The sequence below is a fragment of the Maylandia zebra genome, linkage group LG23 (genome assembly GCF_041146795.1).
Source record: "Maylandia zebra isolate NMK-2024a linkage group LG23, Mzebra_GT3a, whole genome shotgun sequence".
Classification (NCBI taxonomy): Eukaryota; Metazoa; Chordata; class Actinopteri; order Cichliformes; family Cichlidae; genus Maylandia; species Maylandia zebra.
Genome location: NC_135188.1, coordinates 18,290,415 through 18,298,917, shown reverse-complemented (window position 1 = coordinate 18,298,917; position 8,503 = coordinate 18,290,415). Strand labels below are relative to the sequence as shown.

Here is an 8,503-nt window from a genome sequence, read left to right as displayed (position 1 = left end):
AGAACATTTTGCTCTACATATTTGAGTTGTTTGCCATGCTTGGTAAGTCATTTTTTTCAAAGATTGTTTCAATTATTATTATTAGCTTTTACTTCTGTGGCTCTTTGGAGTTGAGACAAAGCTGTGTGAAAGGCATTAGCCATGCTGCTCGGCGATAGCATAATATTCTGTTTTAGCTAGCTGAAAGGTATTGTTTGCAGCCTTGAAAAAAAGGTTGCATGTGAATTTTCAGTCAAACTTTTGGTCAAATACACCTAAAACAATGTCTAGAATGTGAAATGTTGGTATAATGGTTCTACTTGAAGCCTGAAAATGATCTCCTATAAAACAAAACGAGCAAACAGCAGTAGCAGGCGTACTGACTGGATTCGACGTTAGCATAGATCCCTCCAGAGTTTTGTGCACACGGTTTAGGTAAAAATTAAAAAGGTTGAGGTTTTACATTTAGTTCAGTATTACCTGTTGCCTGTGTTCTTGTCTTTTGGGAAAATACTTTACACAAGTAATGGCTCAAAGAGGATTCCTTTTTTTTTTCTGTGCTGCAATTGTTTACTGGATTATTTGTGCCATTAATTAGTGTCAACTAAGTTGTTTTCAATCTCCACATAGGATATGCTTGTGAAGATGGAATATGGGGGAGAGCAGAAGTGCGTTGAAGTTCCACAAAGTGATGAATAAAGGACATGCATATTGTATTGAAGAAATAAGTGATGAGAATGCTGTTATTTGCATTTACCACCTCACCTATGTCAGACCTTTTGATAAACAAAATTCTAATGAAAGTGAGAACATGTACACTGTTACATCTTTCAGAAAATGTTTTGAAATTGTGCTGCACAGTTCAGAATGTTTTTCAAAAACCATTGCATCTTTTTAGTAAATGTTTATTTCCAAAAGAAATTTCTAGAAGTTCAGAACAGTAAAATTCCCGCTTTTTAGAATGAATTAGAAGATAACTCTTACGCAGTTAAACTAAAATACTCTTTGAGAGTTAATATATAAACTCTTAACACCAAGTGTTAAATTATCAACTCCAGACAGATTTGGTGTTTAACACTAAATCAGAGTTAACGTACCAACTCTCCAACAAGAGTTAAATTAACACTCTCTGGTGTGGACCCATATAGACACTTTAATAGTGTTGAAATCAAATCCGACAGTGTTAATTTGGACGTGCTGGATTTGCTGTGTGGTCTCTCCACTTTTGTCTCTTCTTTTTTCTCACCCTTTAACCATTCAAGGCAGATGTCTGCCCTTCCTTTAGCTTCTTTCTGTTGGAGATGTCTTGCTGTTCATAGTATAGTGCTTTGTCTTAAGAACTTTAAAAAAGAAGGGGACGTCTGCCGGAGCTCACAGTGAGCATTCACTGTGAGTAACAGGGTAAAGATGGCGCCAATGTGTATGGCTTGCCGTCTGTTCCTCCACGTTTCTGTTTTAATGTTTTTATTTTGTTATGATGTCGACTCCCTGCTGGGCCCTGTTTCAGGAAGCCGGTTTAGTGGAAAAACTGAGTAAGTATACCCTGAGTTAACGAAAACTCTGGGTTTTCGGTTTCACAAAGCGAGTTCAGCTGAAGCCTGAGTGAGTTACTATGACGACACACTCCGTGAAGCTAACCTGCCCCCTAGCAGGTTTACTACAACTAACCCTGACTGTCTCCACCCCTTTGTCGGAAACCTGACAGTAGGAAGTGTCGGACATGGCGTGCCCCGTCCTTGAAGAGCCAGTAGATCGTGAAGCCCAAATTCTCCGCAGAGCTCTCCGCCGGGAGAGAGTGATCAGAGCGCGTTTGGACATTTTATCATTTCCTGATGATTTTCTGTGTGAACGTTACCGTTTCTCAGCACAATCTATAATTTATTTGAATAACATCCTCAGGCCATATATTACGCATGTGACACATCGCGGACATGCTCTCAGTTCTGTACATATTATTTGTATTGCACTTCGGTTTTTTGCAAACGGGAGCTTTCTGTATAATATTGGTGACGCTGAGCACGTTTCCAAGGCTACCGTCTGTCGGGCAGTCAGGAATGTTACAGTTGCACTGAAACGTCTCCTGTACTCGTTTGTGGTGTTTCCCCGGTCATAGACCCACAAGATTTATCAAAGAGGGATGCCACAAAATTGCAGGTATCAGGATGACCAAAACTTAATTTATGATGTGGTGATACTTGGACTACTACTTAAATTTTACATTTATTTTCAGGGTTCCCAGGCGTGATTGGCTGTACAGATGGCACTCACATTCCAATCATTGCTCCTTCAGTAAATGAAGGAGACTATGTGAACAGGAAGTCTTTCCACAGCATTAATGTACAGGTACATATAGTTCCCTGTAGCATTTCAAACTAACAAATTATTTCATTATAGTAATGGATGCTAATTTGTGTTCTCTGCACTGTGAAGATCATATGTGATGCTGCCAACATTATCACAAATGTGGAAGCCAAGTGGCCAGGCTCTGTCCATGACTCACAAATATTCCGTGAATGTACACTGAGCACAAAATTTGGACATGGTGAGTTGAGAATACTTTAAAATATATAAAGACCAATTGCTTCAGGGACATTTGAACTGAAGTGTATCCTTCTGTCTTAGGAGAGTTCACTGGCTACTTGCTTGGTGATAGGGGGTATCCATGTTTACTCTATTTGCTTACCCCTTACCCTGACCCTGAACCGGGCCCACAGCAGCGATATAATCTGGCTCATTGCAGGACAAGAGCCAGAGTTGAAATGACTATCGGAATGCTTAAGGCCCTGTTCCAGTGCCTGCAAGGACTCAGGGTCACCCCAGAAAGGGCATGTGACATTATTGTGGCATGTGTGATTCTTCACAACATTGCCACAATTAGAGGAGAACACTGTCCTTCTGAACCAAACATCAGCAGTGATCCAAACCATGAACATCCTGACCCTCCCACGGACATACAAGATGGAAGAGCAGTCAGAGACACCATATGTCACAATCATTTCTTTTGACCCATCACCTCAACATGTTGAAAGAAGAATAAACAGATTTTTTGTTCAACTGGCTTTATTGGTCGCCTGTGTTTCCTGTACACAAAGTATTAAAAGATGTAAACCTCATAAAGTGTCTCTGTTGCTTCCTCCTCTGTAACAGCTGTCAATGTTTCTTCATTATTTTCCTGTAGTAAAGAAATAGACAACATTGCTGTTCTACTGTAAACTCATATAATCTGTGGAGTATTACTCACAACTGCATGTTGGTCTGGCTCAACAGGAGGCTGCACCAGATGCAGTACACCATCACCATCAACTGATAGAATATGAGGTTTATACAGGTCACTTATAACTTACAAGGGACCAAATGGCAATTAACAAACATACCAATCACCTTACACTTCATTGTCATTATGCTCTCAAAGACAACCAAGACTGAGGGAAGGCAAAATCAGTAGGAAAATAACTTCACTACAAAATAATCCATTATGGTAAAGAGTTTATCAAATGAATGAGTAGCACTGCAAAGGTGACTGTGAAGAAAGGATGTATGCACATCATGTATTATTTTGAATTTACCCCCTATGTAGGCACTTGTGTCTTGCGGGGTTATTGACTCAGAGGATGTCCCCGCAGAGATGCCTTCGGCCACAGGGCGCCCATTGTTTTGGCTGAGGGCCAACTGCTCAGCCTCTGTGAGTGGTGGTGGTGGAGGACCCCCACCTGTTTTTCGGGCCTCCGCTTTTTTTCTGTTGGCTATAACGGGCCACATTTGAGCATACAGAGTAAGCAAATATGTACTTGTAATGTGCTCAGATAATTTCAATAAGTGCTTACAGAAAGAAAATTAATGTAGCCTCTAACTGCAATTGATTTACATCGGACAAACAGACCAAGCACTATGGCTCATAATACAATTACACCTTACCTGTTTGGTCTATATTTTTATATTTCATTTTTACTTGCTGCCAGGCACGTTTGGGGCCTGTTGGGTTGCACCTGCGCTCACATCACATCACAAAATAAAATGTATAAAATAACAAATAAAATAACATATGATAAAATAACGTGTTAAATGGGTGGAAATCCCTAGATCAATGTTTATATTAACACTCACGCATTGACTCTGTCGGCTATGTTTTGCCATGCATGCTCCCTTTCTTTTGCAGCTGTGGCTGTGTTACTTTTTTCCGTGGAATTTGCATGTTATCGGCATATGCTGCCATCAGAATTTCGGCCTCAAGCGCTGTAAAATACATTGACCGTGCCTTCTTTCCCTCCGTCTCCATGGTGACTCGCTTAATCTGTGCTCCACTGATCGGGGCTTTATGTATCCTCGTCCGCACGCTTCACTTGGGGTTAAAGCAACTCCGCGTTGACTGAACTAATTGTTATCAGCCTTTCTGAAACCGAATATTCCGAGTTGGACAGTTCGGGGTTACTCAACCCTGAGTATCGTTTTTCACTCTGAGTTTTCTAAACCGGCTTCCTGAAACAGGGCCCTGGTCTATGATCGCCAAGTTTTACTTGATCTCCAACTATCTCCCAATACGCCGGTGTGTAGACTGGGAAATGCACACAAAATACCGCCTCCACTCCTGTCGTTGCTTCCTACTCACCTGCTCCGTGTACCTGTGCCGTCTCCGCGGAAGCGGGGCCGCCGTCGCGGCAAAAGGAGTGGGAGATTGGTGAAACTGAAGGCCTGTCTGGCGTTTGGTTGTGCTGTGCCTGGCGTTGCCTGTCGCGCCCCTTTTCCCTGGCATCTTCGTAGGCCATCCTATGCGTGTCTGGTGCCGCTCGCTGGCTCTGGGCTGTTCCCGCCCGGCCGCTCCCTGCCTCCCTGTCCACGGCGGCGCGGAGTGAGTATGCAAAACCTGCGTTACGTTGCGCGAGCTTCAAAGTCTAGTGACTATTCAACTCCGGCCAAATTTGGCCTGGTAAACGCCAGATCGGTATCAAATAAGACTTTTATCCTTAAGGAATATTTTTTGTCACACTACTTGGACTTTCTCTGCTTAACTGAGACGTGGATAACTGCTGGTGATTCCAGCGCCTTTGCAGAACTTTTGCCTTCGGACTGCTGCTATTTTAATGTCCCACGCAGATCTGGTCGAGGTGGAGGAGTAGCTACTATCTTCAGAGATTGCTACAAGTGCAAGCAGGTTTCATTGGAATTTTATTTTTCCAGTTTTGAACTGTTACTGTTTGAAATAGCCTGTTCTCCCCCTGTACTGTGCACAATGATATACAGGGCCCCAAAATACAGTAAAGACTTTATAAAGGAATTTGCTGCATTTCTAACTGAAGTCACGATAAAATATGACTCCTTTCTTATTGTTGGGGATTTTAATATTCATGTGTGCTGTCCAGATAAGCCCATGGTTAAAGACTTTTTGAATCTTACTGATTCTTTTAATTTAGTTCGATGTGTGTCTGCACCCACGCAACAGTGTGGCCACACTCTCGATCTGGTTTTAGCCCACTTATTGCCTGTTTTTAATCTGAAAGTCTCCGATCCTGTTTTCTCCGATCATATGCCGGTTCTGTTTGACATCTCTTTATCTAGAAATGAATTCAGAGGGCTTGTCCCTGCAAAGACATCTCGTTTGTTAAATTCTTCCACGGCAGCACGGTTCTCCACCTACTATAATCAGTTCTCCATTCCTGAGACACTCCAATACGTAGAGGAACTCAGTTTTTGGTTTCATACCACTTGTCAGACTGTCTTGGATATTGTTGCCCCTCTAAAAATTAAGCATCCTAAGACAAAGCTTGAACCCTGGTTGAACGATGAAACCCGTGCTGCGAGGCGTGAATGTCGTAGGGCTGAGCGGAGATGGAAAAAAGATAACTTACAGGTCTCTTTACAAAGTTTAAGAGAGTGCTGGGCCTTATATCAGCTTACAATAAAAGAAGCAAAGCGGAAACACTTTGCAAACATTATTATGGTGAATTATCAGAAACCACACATATTGTTTAAGTCAATTGAGACTATTTTAAGCCCTCCCTCTGCTCTTAGTTTTGAGCCTTCACTTGAAATGTGTGAAAGGTTTCTGCACTTCTTTATAAACAAGGTAGCCTCGGCTAGGGCGCAGATTATTTTGCCCACATTTGACCCCTCTGATCTTCCAATTTGCTCAGCTGTCTTTCAACAGTTTGAGTCGGTTACTCTTGCTCAGCTACAGGAGGTGGTGGATCATTTAAAGCCTTTAGGCTCACCATATGATCCTATCCCTCCCCTTTTTCTGAAAGAAGTTTTTTCTACCATATGTCCAACTATTTTAACCATTTTAAATAGCAGCCTTACTTCAGGTGTGGTTCCAAAGAATTTCAAAGATGCAATTGTGCAACCACTTCTTAAGAAACCTGGGCTAGATACAAACGCTGTTGAGAACTTTAGACCAATATCTAAGCTGCCCTTTTTATCTAAAGTCTTGGAAAAAATTGTACATGACCAATTGATCTCATACTTGAATGCACAAGATGTTCAGGAAATTTTTCAATCTGGTTTTAAAGCAATGCATAGCACTGAATCAGCACTTTTAAGAATTTTTAATGATATATTTTTATCATGTGATTCTGGTGAAAGTGTCATTCTTATTTTACTCGATTTAACTGCTGCATTTGACACTGTAAACCATGAAATTTTAATCTCACGTTTGGAGCAGTGTGTCGGTATAACAGGTGTGGCTCTGAAATGGTTCAGGTCTTACTTAACAAACCGAACCTTTTCAGTTCGCTTAGGAAACTGTGAGTCCTCCTGTGCTCCGTTGTCTCATGGAGTACCACAGGGTTCCATTCTGGGCCCTATCCTGTTTTCACTTTATTTACTTCCATTGGGCTCAATTTTTAGAAAACACAGACTCTCGTTTCACTGTTATGCAGATGACTGCCAGATTTATGTTCCTCTTAAAAAGAAAGATGGGTCGTCTGTAAATCGTTTACAAACATGTCTGGAGGACGTCAAGTCGTGGTTGGCGCTAAACTTTCTTTGTTTTAATGATTCTAAAACTGAAGTAATGGTGTTCAGACTTGCCTCCACTGCTGTTCCGTGTGTTGATTTGCAATCCCTGAAATCATTCTGTAAACCAGAGATTGTTAATCTGGGTTTTAAAATGGATCCTGAGCTTAAGCTTGAAAGCCAGATCGGGTTGGTTGTAAGGTCTAGTTTCTTTCATCTGAGGCAACTGGCCAAAATTAAGCACTTTCTTACGAGACAGCAATTTGAAACAGTAATCCACGCTTTTGTAACCGTTCGGCTGGATTACTGTAATTCTCTTTATTTTGGGGTGAGTCGATCTTCTGTTTTTCGACTGCAGTTAGTCCAGAATGCTACTGCACACCTTTTAACTGGCACTCGTAGATACGAGCATATCACCCCAGTTTTATATTCACTTCATTGGCTGTCCGTGCATTTTAGGATCCATTTTAAGCTGCTTTTATTTGTTTTTAAATGTTTGTCCAATGCTGCCCCTGTGTACCTCTCTGAGCTTCTTCATCCATACATACCTTCCCGGTCCCTCGGGTCGGCAGACCAGCTCCTCCTGAGCGTGCCCAGGACTAATCGTAAGCTCAGAGGGGATCGGGCGTTTGCTTTGGCAGCACCAAAATTGTGGAATGAGTTGCCTTTACATGTTAGACAGGCACCTTCCTTATCTGTTTTTAAATCACGTCTTAAAACATATTTATTTACCTTGGCTTTTAGCACAGCAGGACTTGTTGATGTCTCTTAATACGTTTATTATTAATTATATTATTTTTAATTTTAAGATATTTTATATGTAATTTAAACTGTTTCCTCTCTGTTTTATATTTGTAGCACTTTGGTCAACATTGTTGGATGTAAAGTGCATTATAAATAAAGATGCTATGCTATGCTATGCCTTGTGGATGAGAGGTGAAACGTCATTACAAACTTAAAGTCCAGCTCTTAAGATTGTTATGACCTTTATAATTGAGAACCTGAACAGATCTAATGCTACATATTTAAATTTGTATTGCACCAAGCATGCCTGTTTACATGCACTAGGCTATTTGCATCAAGGTGCAAGAGTTTTCTGTTATATTAGGGGTTTATTTAAAATCAATCTAAAGGTAAAACATCAAAGAAATTAAAATTAAAACTTGGTGAACAAAGGCAGAACAGAATCTCAGCAGTGACAGGATTTAGGACAGGACCCTCCGGAGTCTGGACACTGGTGGTGGTGAACATGAAGACTGAACCTTGAATATAGCTCTGGCTGAGTTGGAGATGGGGAGGAGGTGGGATGCATAAAGAAGAGTCTTTGTGATGGCATGCCACACATGGTAAGCTCCACACCTCACCACCTGTTGATTCACTTTAGTTTAATTTACAGTCACTACTTTAAAATATTCTATTTATTGTTCAATATCGTTTCTTTATTAAATGTATTCATTTTTCCATCACACCTTCCAATGTTTATATGGCGTGCACACATATTAACCTTGCAAGGTCAAAGTTCTGTTTTATATTAATACATCTTTCTTTGTTTGAGTTACCTGGGGGTTGGTGTCTC

General features: G+C 41.1%; 1 long non-coding RNA gene across 1 annotated transcript; it reads left to right on the top strand.

The window, feature by feature from the left end:
- The first annotated feature begins 2,065 nt into the window (after nt 1-2,065).
- Nucleotides 2,066-3,077, top strand: LOC143414915 (uncharacterized). Its single transcript, XR_013095519.1, has 3 exons — nt 2,066-2,322; nt 2,410-2,521; nt 2,602-3,077. It is a non-coding gene; the product is annotated as an uncharacterized LOC143414915 (long non-coding RNA).
- Nucleotides 3,078-8,503: the final 5,426 nt, after the last annotated feature.